This window comes from Cheilinus undulatus, linkage group 9, assembly GCF_018320785.1.
Source record: "Cheilinus undulatus linkage group 9, ASM1832078v1, whole genome shotgun sequence".
Classification (NCBI taxonomy): domain Eukaryota; kingdom Metazoa; phylum Chordata; class Actinopteri; order Labriformes; family Labridae; genus Cheilinus; species Cheilinus undulatus.
This window is the reverse complement of record NC_054873.1, coordinates 47,708,377-47,729,336: the sequence shown is the minus strand read 5'-3', so window position 1 is coordinate 47,729,336 and position 20,960 is coordinate 47,708,377. Positions and strand designations below refer to the sequence as shown.

Sequence of the window (20,960 nt, the reverse complement as noted above, 5' to 3'; positions counted from 1 at the left end):
TTTGCAGTGAAGAACTCAGGGGAGGGATTTCTGCATCAAGAAGCGCTTTTAAAACGTGCATTTTTTCCTGCTTTTAATGTCCTTGCAAACATTCAAATTGAAGAGAAGTGAGCGACTTTTGAGTCCTGAAAGTAGTGACACACTGAGGCAACAAAAGCTCAAAGAGAAATGGTGCCACAGAGGAATTAAAAGCCTCCTCCTTCAGGCTTGGTTATGCTTTCAGTGCAGAAGGCCGCATGGACAAAAACTGATGCGGGAACGTCTGGTGCATTTATACCTCGCGCTGGCTTCCTGGCTTTGACGCAAACTGATATTTTCCCAAAAGCTAGGGGGCAGTGTCTTCTAGAATCACGTCTGTAGCGTGTTTGATGCCATTTTGGCGTCTGCTGCGTCCACGTCTGTAAAAATTTCGGGGATGTGTGCGACCAGATGAAAATCGGCCGCACAGGACCCCCGCGAAGGGGCGTGTCTTAATAATTGACGTCACGTTCGACAACATTGCGGATGGGTTTGGCATAAAACAGGCTTTACCCCACACTGCACTGTGTGCAGCTTCACCTGAACAATAAAGTTTCTTTTTGAACACAAAAAAACAGATAATTGGAGCTACAAAAGAACCGATGAAAAATACATATTAACTAGAAAAGCACTCAGAGAGCACACACCTCCATCATTAGCCCTATCTCCCAATAGTGAAGAATCCTTTAAAAAATTCCTTGATCCCTCCCCATGTGCCCCCCACCACGGCATTCGCCAATTACTCCCTCCCTGGTGGGGTGGAAACACGGAGAGGCAAAGCATTAGCTTCGCTACGGGTGGACTGTCATGGCAGAAGCATTGCGTGTCGGTGCCAACAGATGCACTGACAGTCTCACCCATGGTCTCACTGGATGACTGGAAGTCATGGCAGAGAGTGAATATTCCTCTATTCCTCCCAGCATTGTGAGTATTCTCACTACAATTCGCTGTCTTTCTCTCTGTTTTGCTCCGACTCGTCTCCTCCACCAGGCGTGCGTCTTTCAAACTCTAAAATCTCCAAAACTTTGAATAGAAACACACCCAAAAAAATGCTGCTGGGATTGAAGTTACTCATGTCCGCCATCTCCTGGTGTAAAGTGGTAACAGTGCAGAGCTCCGCCATTAGCCCTATCTCCCAATAGTACAGAATCCTTTAAAACATTCCTGGATCCAGACAGTGATCTGGATCAGTCCCAAAATCTATTCAGTTCTTCCTTAAGCCATTTCTGATATTTCCTGAAAATTTCATGAAAATGCGTATAAAACTTTTTGAGTTATGCTGCTAACAATCTAACTAACTAACAAACCCACTCGATCACATAACCTCCTTGGTGGAGGTAAATATTGAGTAACTACCAGTAAGTTTCTCATTTCTTCCACTCATTGACTAGATGTTAATTTCATGTTTGTGACCTTGGAATTTTGCCCATTTTTTTGTTGATCAATTTGCAGTAAGTTACGGAGTTCCTCCCAGGTTAATTAGCAGCAAATTACTCATTTTTCCTACATTAACTAAGAGTTGATTTCTTATTTGTTACGTTGGGATTTTGCCCTGTTTTGTGTAGGTTATCTAGTAGATAGTTTTATGTTTCTGACCTTGAAACCATCCCATTTTGTTAGTTAATTTATTTTATTTGCTCCTTAGTCACTATGTCATTTTTGTAAATGTTAATTAGAAGTTACCTGCTGAATAGTTCCCTCCTTTAATTGCAGTTCATTATTTGTTTCTTATTTAGTTATTCCAGTGTTTGGTTCCTAATTAGCAGTTTTTTATGTGTTTCTTTATGCCTGTTTGTTTTGTGCCGTATTGTAAAGCATTACCCATGCTTCTGCACAGCTTTCATTCAGTCCCCCACTTATTCCGACATCTATTCCGTTTTAATCCTCCTTAAGAGGCAGCACTCCTTCTCCTTAATGGAAAATCTCTCCCTCGACCCTGTCAGCCGGGCAGGCTCGCCTTCAGGTATGGCTCGTGTGTAGGTACCCCCTCTTCCCCTCCGCAGCCCGTCGGTGTTAAGCTCTCTGATTAAATGCCATGTAAGAAGCGTAGTATAATAAAGGCTGGCCCTGCAGTTAGCAACCAGCTGACTACAGCAGATGGCCCGGCCACAAACCAGATTACAACCATCCGTCTTTAACGCTGTGACCTCATTGTGCCTCGGCCGGCCCAACACGCCGAGCCGAACAGCGGTGGCGGTTTATTAGCTCGGAACGAGGAAGCAGAACCTGGCGAGGAGAGAGGAAAGAACAGGAGTGTGCACTGTGATAGGGAGAGAGGCACAGGTGAGATATGCCAGGCAGACTTGGAAGAAAGAAAAATGTGCCAGGGAGGGAAGTTGTTAGAGGAGAGAGGGAGCAGCACATCAAAAAAGTCTAAAGGGAGGATCAAAAGGAGACAAATGTGACGAGAGTGACGCTGTGAAGTTTTAAAAGAGACTCAGGACAAAGGGAACGGCGCCGCTGAGAATAAAGGAAGGTTAGGCACATTAAAAGACTATCTCAGAGTGCAGAAAAGGCGCTGCCACATCGCTGATTCATTTAACTAACAAGCCAACAAACCAGCAGACATCCAGTCACGTGTTGCATTTTTGAGCAGGCAGAAATTATGTTCAAACCCCCGACTGTGCTTTACTATTTCCAGACCAATTACAGAGAAGAAGTGGGGGTCTTCCCCTGGCTCTGTCGACTGTCCTGGCCTCAGGCTACCCGGCACCGGCTCACTGAGAAACCCAGGGAATTATGTATCCTGTTTAATGATGTGCTGTTGGGGACCTCTCGCTGCGATGCTGCTCCTCTCCAGATCATTTATTACTCTTTTCGGGCAGTTAGCAAACGCCCTTATCCAGAGCAGTGCAATGAGAGCAAAATATTGTTAGGCTTGGTTCTGAGGGTCTTGGGGAGTTACAGGATGGGAAAATTGGAGCCGCTGTGCCCTGACGGAAAATGCACGCCCCAAGGAAGAATGTAGAGCAGACTCTAAGAGGACTGACCGAATGCTACAAATAAGAAGGGAAGAAAGAAAATACTTTGAGCTGTCAGGAGGTTATCTTAAAAACTGTTCAACAATGATGCAAAATAAGATGCGGCTGTCTTTAATGTTGTTACGAGGTTACACGCTCTCAAAGCTGTTTCACAGTCGACTGGAGATAAGCGAGCGGCGTCTCTGTGAGCTGACAACTCAGAAAATCATTCCACAAAAGCAGGACGCTGTAACATATGTGACAATATTTTCTCTCTGAGACGAGAAGAATCCCAAACTCCTAGAAAGTAGAGATAAAAAGAAATCTACACCAAGGTCATTAACATTTCAGTGCTTTGATTCCTATCAGTACCACTCATGTTCAAACAATACCATCTCTCTTATTTAGTTTCAAAAGGAATAATAAAGCTGAATGTATTCGGGCAATTTAGACAGTGCAAAAAACACTAATCTTTTCCTGAGTATAATTTTGTCTAATTTCTAGTCAAAAATATCCCATTATACTGATTATACACCACGTTCTGCAGCCAAGTGCTGATAAAAATCTCATTTCAAGTCATGAAAATAAAAAAAAGGCGTATATCAGAGCCAATCTAAGAGAATTTAGCCGTCACTGTCTGTCAGTGTTGGAATGAGATGTACCAACTCATTAAGATTTGGACATCCAATTTGAAAACACTCAAGTGAAATTTGCTTGCCACATTGGGAGGTTTTTTACTCTAATTACAATTCCCTCAAGCTGAATTTGTTTATTATATCTTGAAATAAGATTTTTCCATCTGGACTTGGCAGGCTTAAAATAAAACAGAAGCGACTGTGGATGAGTAGGGAGAGTCGGTCGTCGTGCAACAGGAGGGTCGGGTTCAATCCCCGGCTCCTGCAGTCTCATGTGGCTGCATGTCTGCAGGAGCTGGAATGGTTGCATGCAAATGTGTATGGATGCATATGAATCTGATAAGCTAGTACTGATGGCCCATTTTCATATAGCAACCCCTGCCATCAGTGTGTGAATGCAGAGTGAATGGGTGTGAATGTGTAGCTGTGACCTGCAGGGTAAAAGTGCTTTGAGTAGAACGCTAGAACCACCTTGGGTCTCTAAAACAGCCAACAGGTCAAATTTACCTGTCATTAAAGTGCCTTAATTTTCACAAATAGCACGGATCAAGGACTGTTAATTAACCACAGACATTGAAAAGCTTATTAACCACAGAAAGAGAACTAGATCACTGTTGGAAAATGATCCCGAAATTGCAATGGCTAATCCCGAAACTTCCCCATCACCAGATTCTTCTTCATTAAAAGCACTGAGATTACCTTTTGACATTTATCAATGGTGAATGTCTTTTTCTCCCTGTTGTATCCATGTTGAAGGTTGATCTATGACTTCTGATTAGGCAATAGAGAGATGGTATTTCCATGGCGCTGTCTATTCATTGCTGGTATGAAATAAAACAGTGGGAAAATCAAGGTTTCCCATGGGTTGATTTGACCTGCATGGTGGTTCTAGATATAAATGTCCATTTAAAAAAATGGGTTTAAGCAAAGATTGTTTTTATGATATCAGGTGCTATAAAACAAACTTTTAGGAAAAGTCAAAGTCAAACAGTCTTTAAAATTGTATACACATTAAGTTAGACACAATGAAAGCACAGCCTCGGGTAAATTTTACCCGCATTTGGTTTTTTGAACCAGGCTGCAAACCAGTTTTTTTCTAGTGTATAAAACAGCTTTTAAACAGGTGTTCAGACGGGACTTCCTGTGTTCCTGCAGCCAGCCTCAAATGGATACTCGCTGTATTGCAATTTTTTGCACTTCCGCGTTGGCTTCATTTTCAGGATCGGAGGTTGCCGCTTGGTTAGCGTGCAAGTTCAACCTTCGCCTTCTCTTCCACAAGCTCAGCATAGAACTTGCCTTTCCTTGCTCTACTCTCCACCTTCACCTGGAATCTCATCGATGCCCAGATCCTAACCAAACATGTTCTCTCCTCAGCAGAGCGCTTTTTTCTCCATTTTCCAACTGTCTTCTCAACAATATGGCACGACCACTGGCAATGCCACGGATCTTGATGAAGATCCAATTATTTTTTGGTTCCAGCTGAGAACCAGCTTTTCTGTTTCCAAAACATTTTTTTTTTTTTGGTTTGGAAACACTGGCTGGTTCAAAATTTGGTTTTGGCCTATCAGAGTGACCATCAAGTTCTTGGTCACCTCTCTTACCCTTCTACCCTTCTTCCCCGATGGCTCAGTTTGGCCAGGTGACCAGCTCTTGGAAGAGTCCTGGTTGTGCCATTTAAGGATTATGGAGGCCACTGTGCTCTTGGGGACCTTCAGTGCCACAGTAGCCTTCCTCAGATCTGTGCCTGTCAACAGTCCTGTCTCTGAGCTCTGCAGCTCTGCAGCTCTGCAGGCAGTTCCTCTGACCTCATGTCTTGGTTTTTGCTCTGATATGCATTGCTATGAAGCCTTCTGTGTGCCTATCCAAATCTTCTGAATGTTCCTTCAAGGCCCAGGTCAGGCTGTGAGGTCAGGAGAGGGGGTCTCCTGGGCTGATCATCTACACTCTCTATTTTGGGTTAGATAAGCATCTATTTCTTCCTATAGTCTACTGGTTGTTTCTTTAGCTTGTAGCTTGAAATAACATGAGAGTAAATTCTGTTGTTGTTTTTTTTGAGGTCTAAATTTAAATTCATCTTCATGTCTTTTGCCTTGATTCCTCTTTATTTCTGCTCGGCTCAGATCTTCGTCCTCCTCTCAGTGAAGAGAAGGCAGCTAAGAATGTTTAGCTCCATTTTTATATACTGTATACACCATTTGTCTTATTCCACAGAAAGCTTGTTTTTCCCTTTTAGTCGGCCTTTTTCTCACAGTGATAATATATTTACCAAACCACCTGCATGTTTTTTTGTGTTGTGAAATTACACTGCAGAGACTGTGATTCATTTAGAAATAAACACCATAACATCATTTGAAGAGCATAATCGCTCAAAGTGATAAATAGCAGGTGGGTAAAAGTGAATAAAACTCTCTCCAATACACTAATTGCTCTTCTATACAGCAGCATGCTGCCTACTGTAAATAAGTGATCCTTTTTTTATCATGAGGAACACAAGCTCACCAGAGAGACATGAGAGGTTCGTTTTCGTCAGAGCCAAACTAATGAGAAGAAACTCAGAGCGAGCGCACACATGTCTAAATGTTGACTTCTTCCTCTGCACCATTTCTATCCAACATGGCACAATGTGTGACCTTTACTGACTCCATTTGACTCGGAGAAGACGTGGAGCTGTCAGCTTGGTCATGGCTCAGTGCTCGGGTAATGAGTCAGCACCGGCGCTCCACGTCTGCACGATGACAAGTCCCAGTCTACCTGCTCCCCAAGGTGTTTACATGTCACCACATCAGGGGCCGCTGTCTGACAGTAGGGAGATGTTGCTCTGGAATTATTCATCTGTGCTCAGATCACATCAGCAAAATGTTCTCAGAGGAGTTTGTGCAACACTTTACAATGAGGAACCCAAGAATCAGCAGTTAGAGGGTGATGAAGGAGTCTGACTGCTGGTTAGTATATCTTATCTTATCTTATCTTATCTTATCTTATCTTATCTTAACCAGGGAAGAATGAAGAGGTAAGGACTGAGGACTGACCCACTGTGATGCTCACAAAATGAGGAACTAATGATTATTGAGGCATTAAATCAGGATTCAGAATTAAGTTAGCACTGAGTATGTTGATCAACTAAGAGCTCACAATCTACCAGTAAACTAGTGGTTAACCAGCATGTAGCTCATTTACATTTAATTATCTAACAGTTATTATCAATCCAGTAAACACTGAGTACCAATCAACATCAGCTAGTTACTTCTTTCCCTGGTTATTTAGCAGTGAGTTATGCATTTGTTCCCTGGTTAACCGCAGGTTAGTTGCATACCAAGTCATTTTTCCAATTTAGGTGTAAGTTAACTAACAGAAACTGACTCATCCTTTCCCTAATGCAGTGGTTCTCAACCAGGGTGTCAGGACCAAGGTTGTTGTAGTTAACTAAAACTAACTAAATAACTAAAATTAAAATTCAAAAATCATTTTAGGTAACTGAAACTAAATAAAAACTAAGCCTTGTTGACAAAAAGAAAACTAACTAAGACTGTATAGTGCGCTTACAAAACTTACTAAAATAAAATAAAAATTGAGACAAAATATCCTTAGTTTTAGTCTTTGACACAACCATACTGACTGGCACCGACACCCAAGTCTGGGGAGTGTAAAATTGCCTGATCTGATTAGTTAAGACTTCACAAAGTGGTAGTTTTATGTCTGGAGCTGTATTTCAAACATCAACATTAAGTAAATAAAGTGATAAGTGAAGAGAAGCCTGTTTTAATATGTTTTTAAAAATGTATGACTCTCACTCAGCCACGACATCTATCTGTAAAAAACTAAAACTAACACTAAAACTTATAAAAACTAAACTAAAACAGAGCGTTTTTTGAAAAATAGAAACTAAACTAAACTAACAAACCAGCAGTCAGAACTAATAAAAAAACTAAACTGGAATCGAACACAGAAAGTACTAACAAAATAAAAATAAAAACTAATGAAAAATAAAAAACTATTATAACCTTGGTCGGGACCCCCTTGAGGGTCATGAGACACTGAGATGGGGTCGCCAGATGCTCTAAAAAAACTACAAATATTTTTTATATAATTTCAAATTGTATATTTATTTTTATTTTATATAAAACAAAATGCATAAAACAGGTTAAATGTGAAATCAAACACGTTTGGTGAGATTTTTGCTGAAATCAAAGAAATATTTTTAAAAATCTGTAAAAAGCGAGTCTGCACACCGGCCTGCAAACAGATTTGGCCCCTGATGAACGAAAGACTTGGCCCTCCAATTCTTTTGGTTATAAAGGTTTAATGTATGTATTGTTGCCACTTTTACACTTTTACTCGCTGAACTGTTCCCTCCTTTGCTTGCAGTTCATTATTTGTTTCTTATTTAGCACCTATTCCAGTGTTTGGTTCCCAATTAGCAGTTTTTCATGAGTTTCATTTTGCCTTATGCCTTTAAGCATTACTTATGTTTCTGCACAGCTTTTATTCAGTCCCCCCACTTATTCCGACATCTATTCCGTTTTAATCCTCTTTAAGGGGCAGCACTCCTCTCCTTAATGGAAAATATCTCCCTCGACGTCGTCAGCCGACATATAAAACACAGCGTTGGTGCCGGCTCAGTAGGTAAAGGGTTAAGAAAAGGGTTTTACATTTTTAAGATTGCTTTATACTATGGTACAAATGAGTAAAAAAGATTGTTGTTGCTTTGATAAGAGTGGTTATTATTCAGGAATGAAAAAAGTATAGCTATCACAGTGTAACTTAACTAGAAACGCACTCAGAGAGTGCAGACCTCTGCCATTAGCCCTATCTCTCAATAGTGAAGAATCCTTTAAAAAATTCCTGGATCCGTCCCCATGTGCCCCCAACCATGGCATTCGCCAATTACTCTCTCCCCAGTGGGGTGGAAATGTGGGGGGAACAGCATTGGCTTCGCTACGGGTGGACTGTCATGGTGGAAGCATTGCCTGCTGGTGCCAACAGATGCACCGACAGTCTCACCAATGGTCTCACTGGACGACTGAAAGTCATGGCAGAGAGTGAATATTCCTCTATTCCTCCCAGCATTGTGTGTATTCTCGCTACAATTTGCTGTCTTTCTCTCTCTGTTGCGCTTCGACTCGTCTCCTCGACCGGGTGTGCGTCTTTCAAACTCTGTAAACTCCAAAACTTTGAATAGAAACACACCCAAAAACTGCTGCTGGGATTGAAGTTACTCATGTCCGCCATCTCTTGGTGTAAAGTGGTAACAGCGCAGACCTCCGCCCTTAGCCCTATCTCCCAATAGTACAGAATTCTTAAAAAAACAAAATCCTGGATCCAGACAGTGATCTGGATCAGTCCCAAAATCTAATCAATTCTTCTTTATGCCATTTCTGACATTTCCTGAAAATTTCATCAAAATCTGTCCACAACGTTTTGAGTTATGCTGCTACTACACAAACTAACAAACAAACAACCCGTCCATTTACATAACTTCTGCGGCGGAGGTAAAAATGACTTCATGATTCAGGATTTTTAACCCTTGTAATATTCATTTGGTTGCTGCTTTGCTATTTACTAAGTATTCCAATGCTAGTGTAAATTAACTAGCAGTTGGTCATTTTGTTGTTTAAGTAAAAATGTCCTGTTAGTTGCTTAGTTGTTTCTTGGTTCATTAATAATAAATTGATCATTTATTACCCAGAATTTGTAACTATTTTAGAGCAAGTTAACTTGCACCTTGTTACTGATTAATTTCCAGGATAATTTCCAGTTAGTTACTGATTGGTTACCTGGTAACTATGGCAACGTTAATGTCAGTTTACTACCTGTTAGTCACTCTACCTTTACCTCATAATTATGGTCATTTTAATGTAAGCTTGCAGGAAGTTAAGTACTTACTTGTTCCCTGATTAACTGGCATTTAGTCATTCACTAACTATTCTCTGTGCCAGTTTTTGTGTACCTCATAGTCAGGTGTTGCTGGATTTAGCTGAAGCTGTAAAATCTTATTAAGCTTTACCCAAAGAAAAAAAAAAGAGAAGCTTTAGTACCTTTTCCTCGTACCAGGACTGACTGGGTGTTGTGGATTGTAAAAGCAATTGAAGTGACAGACAGGTGTTGTGTTGACAATCCACCACCCACTCTGTGTTTTCAGCCTCGTGTGCTGTGACAGAAAACACACACCAATTTGGATAGAAGCGTGTTCACTCCTCCGCGCTGTCAACATGTATACCTGCTCGTCTCCCTGTGTCTCTCCCCGATCATGACTCTCTCCTGTGAGCCGTAGCCTTTAGCTTCCTGTGATGAATGAGCTGTCCTGTATCGCTGAGTGAGGTGGACCTGTTCAGCCCCGAGGACGCCACGAGTGAAAGTATGAGCTGCATGTCGATACGTCACACCAGAGGTATTGCCCTGTGGAAACTTTGAGAGGAAACCCGGCGGTTATCAAAGTGCGGTCTTGGACTGTGTAACAGCCAGCTTCAGTAAAGAAGTTAGTTTTCCTTAAGCAGAAGAAATAGGCTAATGCAACAAGGATGAGCATGGATCTGATTCTTTTTCAATAAGAAAATGGGGCAGAGGAGCGTGGCATGATCAAATCCTTGTTTGTTCTGCACTCGTTTGTCTGCCTCTCGTTAGCGGTAAATCTGGATCATTAAGTTTCATCTCCGCCTGTAACAAAGACTTCCACACATGAAATAGAAGCTGTGCAGAGACTTATTGGAGACAGAGAAGATGATTTTTATTGTAGAAAGGGGCCCCCATGCTCTCTGGTGAGTGTATTTGCAAGAGCCGGTAATGAGCGAGCGGCATCGCATGGAGCCGAGATGGAGAGGAGAAGATAGAGCGTGGAAACAAAGTGCAAGGCAGAGATTGATGAGGCCTCTATGCGTCCCATTTTCCTGCACAAGGGCAGATACGCCAGGGCTGCAGCCTGAGGTGCCGTACACAGATCTTCGGCTCTGCATCAGCAAAGAGAAAGAAAGAGATTTGAAATGATGCTAATCCCATTTCAAAGCTTAAAGAGGATTTTTTAAATGGATTTTGCATGATTAATGATTACTTAAGCATTTTATTTCCAGAGAAACTTTAATCAGGAAAATCCGCTTGCCTTAAGAGTTGATTCAGCAAGTAGTTTCAGCTCAAATAATAAAAGTGTGAGGCTTTAACACTAACTGAGACACTATATGTGAATCTCAGCACTGAAATGCCTAAATCAGAGGTTCTCAACTGGTCAGGGTCCAATGTGACCTCCTTATGAAAATCACAACCACCCTAAATGGAACAAAGCAGGACTGCACAAAGAGAAAAGATGAAACATGTTTAAAGAGCACATCATTACTAAATGGGCATGTATGCATATATTCAATTTTAATCCATTTCCAAAGAAAGCATGGATATTTGGTCATTTCTGAAGGATTTTTCTAGTTATCTTTGAAAACCAGACAAAACCACCCAAGGATAATTACGTCAAAAAGTTAAAACTTTGAGAAAAAATTTAGATTTAGTCATCATCACTGAGGCCACCCATAAGAGGGGATAAAGGAGAGAACATTCTAGGGCCCAGCTAAACTGGGGGTCCATGGAGGTCAGTAAAATCATGGTCAAAATTTAAGTTAAGCTGTGATATTCATATTTTATCTTAACCTGAATAGTAACCACTCCTAGATTTATTTATTTTTGCTCTGGTACAGCCTTGAAGATGCAAACCCCTGAAAAATTGAACTGGAAAAGGTCCCACAAAAAGGTGGGACTAAAGGCAAAAAAGATGGGAAAAAAAAGGGCAAAAATTGGCAAAAAAAAAAAAAAAAAGAGGCAGAATCAGATTCAGAAAGTGGCAAATAGGACGAAAAAGAAATTGGTTAAAATTGGCAAACGAACAAAAAAAAAGTGGCGACAATGTATAAAAAGTTTCAAAAATGTGGCAGAAATGGACAAAAAGCAGTAAAAATGGGTTAGAAGTGGCAAGATAGGACATAAAGTTGCAGAGTTTGGTTAAAACTGGCAGAAAGAATTGGCAAAAATGGGCAGAAAATTGCAGAATTAGATTCAAAGTGGCAAAATAGGACAAAAAACCTGTAATAATCAGTAACCATTGAAAAGCTGTGATGACAGTTGGTAAGAATTAGGCAGAAATGGACAAAAGCAGTAAAAATGGGTCAGAAGTGGCAAGATAGGGCGAATGTTGTGGCAAAAAAGTGGCAATAGAAATATTAACAAGGTTAAAAGGGGCCAAATATTGTGTCCATAATTGGAGAGGGTCGTAATTGGAAAAAAGTTGCAAAAATTGGTAAACTGTGACAGTAAGCAGTGGAAAAAAGGGCGAAAAAATGTGGCAAGGAGGGCAAAAGGCAGCAAAAATGGGTATGAAGTGGCACAAAGTATTGGCAAAAATTGGCTTAGGTGGCAAAATAATGTGGCAGAAATGGACAAAAAGCAGTAAAAATGGGTTAGAAGTGGCAAAATAGGAAATGTCCAGAATTGGTTAGAAGTGGCACTATAGGACTTAAGTTGCAGAATTTGGTTAAAACTGGCAGAAAGAATTGGCAGAAATGGACAAAAATGTCAGGAAAATAGGTAAAAAGTTGCAAAAATGGGGGAAAAAATTGGCAGAATTAGATTCAAAGTGGCAAAATAGGACAAAAGGCAACAAGAATTGGTATGAAAGGAAGTGGTGACAGTTGGCAAGATTGTGGCAGAAATGGGCAAAAGTAGTAAAAATAGGTCAGAAGTGGCAAGATAGGGCAAATATTGTGGCAAAAAAAGTGGCAAAATAAATATCAACATGTTTATAAGGGGCCAAATATTGTGGCTATCACTGGAGAGGGTCATAATCAGCAAATATTGTGGAAAAAAAATTGGTTAACTGTGGTAGTAAGCAGTGGGAAAAAGGCCAAAAAGACATGGCAAGGAGGGCAAAAAGCAGCAAAAATGGGTTAGAGGTGGCACAAAGTATTGACAAAAATTGGCTTAAGTGGCAAAATGATATGGCAGAAATGGATTATAAATGACAAAATAGGGCAAAAGCAGCAAAAATGAGTCAAAAGCAGAAAAAAACTTTATTTGTACAGCACCCTTTATTCATAAAAAAAGATGAAGGATCAAAGAAATACTCTGATTTTTAATCTTTAAAACCAATGTTAAAAACTAAATTCCTTTAATTAAGAAGATAATAAAAGTAAGGTCAGTGGAAAGCTGAACAAAAAGCAGAAATATACGGCTCCTATTCTTCTTCTGGACTGAACTCACCTTGATCAGCACTACAGACGGTCGTATTTAGTCAAACTGCACTCAGGTTTTCAAAAGGCTTCAGGGTTGACCCTCAGGAGAGGAAGTAGAAATGCAGCCATCACTACTCTGAGTATCTTCACAACAACAGCCGTCTACATGTGGATGTATCTGATCAGATTAGTCTTAAATGTAGAAATGTAGTGTTTCTTTGAATGGCATACATGTTAAAGATATTTACAGTCTGAGTTGGTTTGTTTTCATGGATATGGTGGAGTGGCAGGAATCCCATGATCCTCTGCTGCTTTTGATCTCATGGTTTGTGAATGTAGTGATTGTGATCCTGCTGGATGTGGAGTTTATATTCTGTGAGTTTAATTGAAAGCTAAATGTTGGTGTCTGTGTGATCACAGGACATGTTGATGCGTCTACATAATATTATAATGTACAGAGTATGATCCTCTGCTGAGCCGCTCAGGTAATAAGTCACATTAAAGTGTTTTTCTTACATTAAAGCGTTCTCACATCTAACAGGCTGCCTCTATTTTGCTGTCTCTATTATTTTTGAACAGAGGGAATCACTGAGCAGCCTCCCAACCATGTTTAGCAGAACATCAGTCCTCCCTCTGTAAGGAAGGAAACTGGAGCTGCGTAGCTGAAAGAAGCTTGTTTTGTCAGCCTGTGACAGACATGATGATTCTTTTTTCTGCTGGAGCTCAGTGTTTATTCAGATACAGACTGATGCCGTAAGCTCCAACTACTAAAGGCTGCATGTTCCTTTGCTCGCCATCTAACTTGTATCGCCTGTGAAGGAGTGTGACGTGGTTGTGGCAGAGCATGTCATTTTTCCAGTAATAATTACCCCCTCATCAGAAGCGCCTCTCAATCCGTCCTGGCAGTTAGCAAATCCCCACGGGCAAAGCAAACTGCAGGAGAAGTAAGGCTCTGCTTTCGTATCTCATTAACACATCCAATGAGATATTAATCTCCATCAGACATGGCACAACCCTGAGCACGTTGAGGTGCAGTCGAGAGGAAAATGATTTGCTGGCTCTGCTGAAGGGCGGGTTGGAGGTGTGTGTTTGTGTGAAGTCATGCAACACCAGACATGTGTCGAATCTGCAGTCATCATGAAAAAGTCCAAGTCATGGCAGACTGTGATTTAAGAGGAGGAAGACACGGTAACTGAGCCGCTGTTACATAAAGGCGTTTGGTTAAACTCTGCTTTTACATTCTGAAACTGTAGGGCTGGGAAATATATCAGGATTTAACGTCGGTTGAAATACAACCCAAATTCCAAAAAAGCTGGGGCGCTGGGTAAAATCTACATGAAAATGATGCAATGATTTTCAGATCTCATAAATGTATATTTACTTCACAACAAACACAAACAACATATCAGATGTTGAAACAGAGATTTTACCATTAAATGAAAAATATTAGCTCATTTTGAATTTTAATTCACCCACACATCTCAAAAAAGTAAGGACGGGGCAGCCAAAGACTGGAAAAGTAAGTGGCAGTAATGAAAAACAGCTGGAGGAGCATTTTGCAACTAATTAGGTTATTTGGCAACACGACTGGTAAAAAAGCATTTTAGACGGGTGGAGTCTTTCAGGATTGAGGACTGGGAGACGTTCACCTGTCTTCAAAAACTGCATCTGGAAATAGTTGAACAATTTCAGAAAAATGTTTCTCAATGTAAAATTTAGAAGATGGTTGCACTTTATTTTAGTGGGTCTAAATCCCAGGTGTCAAACTCAAGGCCCAGGGGCCAAATCTGGCCCATGGAATGAGTATATCTGGCCCGCAAGATCATATCATATTCGTATTAATACTGGCCCACCAGTATGAGGTCTGCAGATTTCCTCCAGTATAAAAATGTAAACTTCAACTTGATTATTTACAATATCCTTGTTAAGCCATGAAAATCTGAAAATGTAAAGAGTAAGAAATATTTCATTAAAAGTCAAGAATGAGGGTGGAAAAATAATTGTGTTTAATTTCATATTTTCAATTTTGCATCTCAAGATTATGACTCAAACTTATGGTTTTGACTTCTCATTTCATACTTTGACCTTTTCAACTCACAATTTGGACTTTATATGTCACAGTTTTATCTTTTAGATTCACAATTTCAAACTTTAAGTCATATTTTGACCTTTTCAACTCCTTACTTTGGCTTTTTAAACCCATATTTTGACTTTTAAACATATGAGTTTCTTTTTTTCCTAATATTTTGACATTTTAAATTAATATTTTTTTACATTTTTTTTATCATATTTTAACCTGTAACACTCCCAAATTATAAATTATGTCATATTTTTAAGTTTTTAAGTCACCATTTTGAATTCTAGCTCGCATTTTGACAATTTCAACTCCTAATGTTTCTTTTTCTAATCCCATATTTTGAGCTATCAGACTCACAATTTAAAATTTTAAGTTGTATTTTGACTTTCAAACATATGAGGTTTTTTTTCTCATATTTTGACCTTTTAAATTAATAATTTTTACTTTTTTAATAATAATAATAATAATACATCACACTTATATAGCGCTTTTTTGGACACTCAAAGACGCTTCACAAACAAAGCAAAACAAACAAACAAAGGGGCTCAAGAAAACGCAAGTTTGAACAGGTGAGTTTTGAGTAGTGATTTGAAGTTTTGTATTGAGTCCAAGTTCCTGATGTTTTGTGGGAGTGAGTTCCATAGGGTGGGGGCGGCTGCAGCGAAGGCTCGGTTCCCCCAAGGTTTTTTAAATCATATTTTGACCTTTAACACTCCAGAATTTTAAATTATGTTATATTTTTTACTTTTTAGTTCATCATTTTGAATTCTAGCTTGTATTTTGACATTTTCAACTACTAATGTTTCTTTTTTTAATCCCATATTTTGACTTTTAAACTTGTAATTTCAAATATGATCTCATATTTTGAACTTTCAAACTTATGATTTCAACCTTCTCCTAGTATATTTGCTCTATTAAAACACTATTATTCTATTTTTAATATCATGTTCTGATCTTTTGAACTAATAAATTGGAATTTTTATCTCAGATTTGAGCCTTTAAACTTATCATTTTTACCTTTTGGATTTCCAAATGATTTATTATCAGTGCTTTTTAAAAATATTTTATTACTAGTAAAAATGAGGTTGACAGTTATGGTTAAATGTTGACCCTGTTAGGCCCTTGGGTTAGACCTAAATCCAGAATCTGGCCCCTGCTGTGATTGAGTTTGACACCATTGGTCCAAATTAACAATTAATTTTATAGTAATAAGAGATCATTATCTAGTCATTTGTCAAGAATACGGTTGTAATTACTCAGTTATAAATTAGCATTTTACCAACTAGTAGCTCTATAATGTTAAGGAAGTTTTAACATAGTAATAGTGTATTAACAATAAGTAATTCCTTATATTATTGTGGCAATTCTCTGGTAATTAGATGGTATTTTACCAAGTCATTTCCTTGTTTTTCTTCAGTAGTTTTTTTTTTTTTTTAAATGTTGCTTGATAACTTCCATGTAATTCCTTTATTTTGGGCCCACTGAATTAAACTGAGTTTTTCCTGAATCATTTTCAGGTGCAGTTAGGGGTCAGGGGTTACCAAGAAGCCTTTAAATATTTTCCCTCTTTAGTCCACAAGACACTGTGGTTTACAAAAACAGCAAAAGTAGTTTGACCACAGAACAGTTTTCCATGTTGCCTCAGTATATCATATTTTTAAGATTTATTCAAATTAGTGCTGTTACTCCATTAAAAAAAACTAATCAAGTCAATCGCATCACTACGCTGTGATTAATCATGATTAATCACAGCATTTTTTTAAATAGTTTATGTTTTTTTTAATGTTTTTTCAATTTTTAAAGGTTGTTATTTTTAAGTGTTTTATTGTTATTCTTTTATTTCTATGTACAGTACATTAAAGCGCTGATCTGAGTAGTTATTGATGCCACTATCGATACTTGCTAAAGTTTGGTGAAAATACAAAATAAGGGCAAATATTTAAACTACCAGTGGTCTTTGCTGAGTAGTGCTTGAGTTAAAAGTCTATGATTCAGTCTGTCACATTTATTCTATATCCCTCAAATATAAACACAGATTTTTTCATGAAAAACAAAAATTTCCCCATTTTTATGTTGAACACATCATAACATAAAGAATACAGTCATCTAATTTACTGAGGTTACCTGAACGCATCATATTTTCCATCTTCAGATCCAAAGTTCACTAATTAACTTCAGTTTTGCTGATGCCACCGTGGATTTCTACACTGGGTTAATATTGTTAACAAACAGGACTGTCTCAAAGTTTTGGAGCACTTTCAGCATTTATCTGAGCAGCCGAAGAAGAAAACTGTCCTGAAGCAGCTGAACAGAGTGGTATGACCACGGCTCAATCCCATGTTGTTGTTAGCATCTTTGCTAACATTAGCAAAGATGTGCTTTGCCTGAAGGTGGAACGTCAGACTCGTTGTGCTTCGGTGTAAAGACAGTTCATCACTGCAGCACGTACACACAGTTTTGGTTTTATCTTCACTAACATTCTCCAGCTTTAAAAGAAAAAAAAAAACACCATTAAGCAGACCTGGGTCTGTCTCCTCCCTCATCACTGCTGGCTGTGCCTGACCCTCTCACCTCTTCACCCTCAGGCTCCTAAACATCCGGGCTGGAGGACTACGGGAGCAAGCTGTGGTCAAACTCAGTCATATGATTAAATCTCGTTATTATTTTTTAATGCGTTGAGGTTTCAAGATTAATCACAAGCACTAACATGTTAATATTAACAGCCCTTATTCAAATATTTTCTATAAAGATACTAGCACTATTATTTAGTGCTAAGTTTCTATTCATTTTCATTCAATCTAGTATCATTACATTAATACCAAGACTTACTCCTTGGTGGTCATGCCTCCTTGCAGCTTCCAGTTCACACTTAAATACAGTGGTCTGTCAGGAAGAAAGCTTAGGGAGTTTTCTGTGGCCCAGATGTTATAAGAAATGTCTGACCATGACCTTTAATAATAATGACCTTTGACCTCAAAATCTAGATTGATCATGTGTGCAAGGTTTGAAGAAAATCACTCAAGATGTTCTTGAGATATAGAGTTTACAAGCAAGGGATGCAAATGAGCACTGTGGCCCTGATCTTTGACCTTTGACCTCCAAAATCTAAGAAGCTCATCCTTGAGTTTTGTGGACATCTGTGCACAGTTCAAAGAAAATCCCTGAAATCGTTCTTGAGATATCGCATTTGCAAGCAAGAAATGTGCATAAGACCTTTTACCTTGACCTTTGACCCATAACATCCTAATATCATCAGTTTTAGAGGTCAGATCCGGCTCAACCCTGACCCCAGCATGACCCTAGCCCTAGCAGTTGTGTGTTCTCTCTCAGCCTGATTAAGAGCTGACATTTTTTATATGTTTGCTTCAATGATTGAACTGCATTTAAACTTTATTTCTGTTGTTTTAATGGCAGAAATCTGTTCAGAGGAGATCATAATGACGGCATGTTTTACAGACGTGGCTCACTGTTTATGATTAATAGAGCAGTGAGGATGAGGAGCAAATGTGCAGGCGTCGCTGTGCACTGCACTGTGCCTCTGGCAGAGCATTAGCCTGTTAGCATATGGCTTCACTCGTAAACTTAGTTACGTTTGAAGAGTTGATTTTAAAAATGTGGGGCGTTTTGGCCTTTTATTGGTAAAGGACGGCTAAAGAGAGACAGGAAACATGGGGAGAGAGAGTAGACGAGGACAGTTTTTGCTCATTATTTATCCAGCTGTGCTCCCTCTCTCTCACTCATCCTTCACTGTACTATTTCACTGTATGCTAATATAAGGGAGGAGGCTGGTGGTGCCACTTTTTAACAGCTTTTCCCCTTCATTATCCCAAAAAACATACTCTAAAGCAGTGGTGTCAAACTCAATCACAGCAGGGGCCAGATTCTGGATTTAGGTCTAACCCAAGGGCTTAACGGGGTCAACATTTAACCATAACTGTCAACCTCATTTTCACTAGTATTAAAATATTTTTTAAAGCACTGATAATAAATCGTTTGGAAATTCAAAAATAAAAATGATAAGTTTAAAGGCTCAAATCTGAGATAAAAATTCCAATTTATTAGTTCAAAAGATCAGAACCCGATATTAAAAATAGAATAATAGTGTTTTAATAGAGCAAATATACAAGGAGAAGGTTGAAATCATAAGTTTGAAAGTTCAAAATATGAGATCAAATTTGAAATAATAAGTTTAAAAGTCAAAATATGACTTAAAGTTTTAAATTTTGAGTCTGATAGCTCAAAATATTGGATTAAAATGTCAAAATACAAGCTAGAATTCCAAATGATGACTTAAAAACTTAAAAAATATGACATAATTTAAAATTTGGGAGTGTAAATGGTCAAAATCTGATAACAAAAAAGTAAAAATTATTCATTTAAAATGTCAAAATATGAGAAAACAAAGAAACTCATATGTTTAAAAGTCAAAATATGGGATTAAAAAGCCAAAGTAAGGAGTTGAAAAGGTCAAAATATGACTTTAAGTTTGAAATTGTGAACCTAAAAGATAAAAATGTGACATATAAAGTCCAAATTGAGTTGAAAAGGTCAACGTATGAAATGAAAAGTCAAAACCATAAGTTTTAGTCATAATCTTGAGATGCAAAATTGAAAATATGACATTAAACACAATTATCCCCCCCACACACCCACACACTCACACACACACATTCTTAATTTTTAATGAAATATTTATTACTCCTTACTTTTTCAGATTTTTATGGCTTTGCAAAGATATTTTAAATAATCAAGCTGAAGTTTTCATTTTTATACTGGAGTAAATCTGCAGACCTCATACTGAGGGGCCAGTAATAATACAAATATGATGTGATCTTGCGGGCCAGATATAATCATTCCATGCGCCATATTTGGCCCCCGGGCCTTGAGTTTGACATCTGTGATCTAAAGAAACTGCTCAGAGTGTAGTTTTTTTATTGAAGATTTTATTGAAGTTTTTCATTATCAGTTAGACAAGACAGGCATTGGTTGCTTTTTATTTTTAAAGCTCTGTCTGGACATCTGCTGTTATACCTCACCTCTTTATTGAACATGTCCACAAGCCATTATCAAACTTGTTCAAGTGACTGGATAATGCTTGCTGTTCCAAGAGTAAACACTAAAATTAGAGAAACATCTTTTAGCTTTTGTGCAGCCCACAGCTGGAATACTGTACAGCAAACACTAAAACTTAGCTCAGTTATTAACATAGGACAGTTTCAAAACATGATAAGGAACTACTATGTACATGTTTGTAACTGTTTTTAAACTGTGCTCCACTTATTCTCAAGTATCTATGTCTATCTGCATTTGTGTTTTTCTCCTTGCTTATTTATTGTCTTGCATAAATTGTTTTGATGTTTTGATGTACTCTCGACATCATTGTGAATGAGAGCATGCTCTCAAAGGCACCTCGAGATTAAATAAAGGTTGAATGAAGAGACTTCTTAATTTAAGAAAAGTGGTCATGGATGTGGGAAGTGCATCTTCTAATTTGTGAGCGTCTGCACCAAGGAAGTTTGTTCTGGAGTGAAAAATTTTTAAAAAACTGAAAAGAAAGGCATAAAAATGTAAAAATTCTAGGGTAAAATATAGTTATGCTGCCATGTAAGACAGGAAGTCTTTGACCAGGCCAACCCAAAGAGGGATCCTAGTCCAATCTGGTTCCAAGCTGCCGGCCATGTTGGGCCAGTCTCAGGCTCAGGAGGATAATCTGACCTCTAATCAGTTCATCTTTGTGCCAGGATGAGCATTTGTGCAATTCTTGATGAAGATTCACCAAAGCAATCTTGGGTTATCGCGTTCACTAGAGGGGTTCAGATGTATGGCCGAACAAACAGATGGAAACAATATACCACTGGGCCTGAATAAAGTCAGCACTGAGGCATGAATATCAAATTATGTTGGTACTGTCTGATACCACAGCAACAGAAATGAGAGCTCTAGGCACCCAGTGTTGGGTGCTTCATTATTTCTAATTACCAAAAATTTGCAAGCAGACTCTTGCACACTGTCTAAATTGCAGAAATATGTGTGCAATTTGGACAGTGCTCTGTGTCTTGCTTTCTCT

The 20,960-nt window shown here is 38.7% G+C and overlaps 1 protein-coding gene across 1 annotated transcript in view; it reads left to right on the top strand.

Annotated features, from left to right (window-relative positions):
- The window catches only part of LOC121515053 (tetraspanin-9-like), a 258,707-nt gene that overhangs the window by 139,900 nt on the left and 97,847 nt on the right, over positions 1-20,960 (top strand). The window lies entirely within an intron of this gene.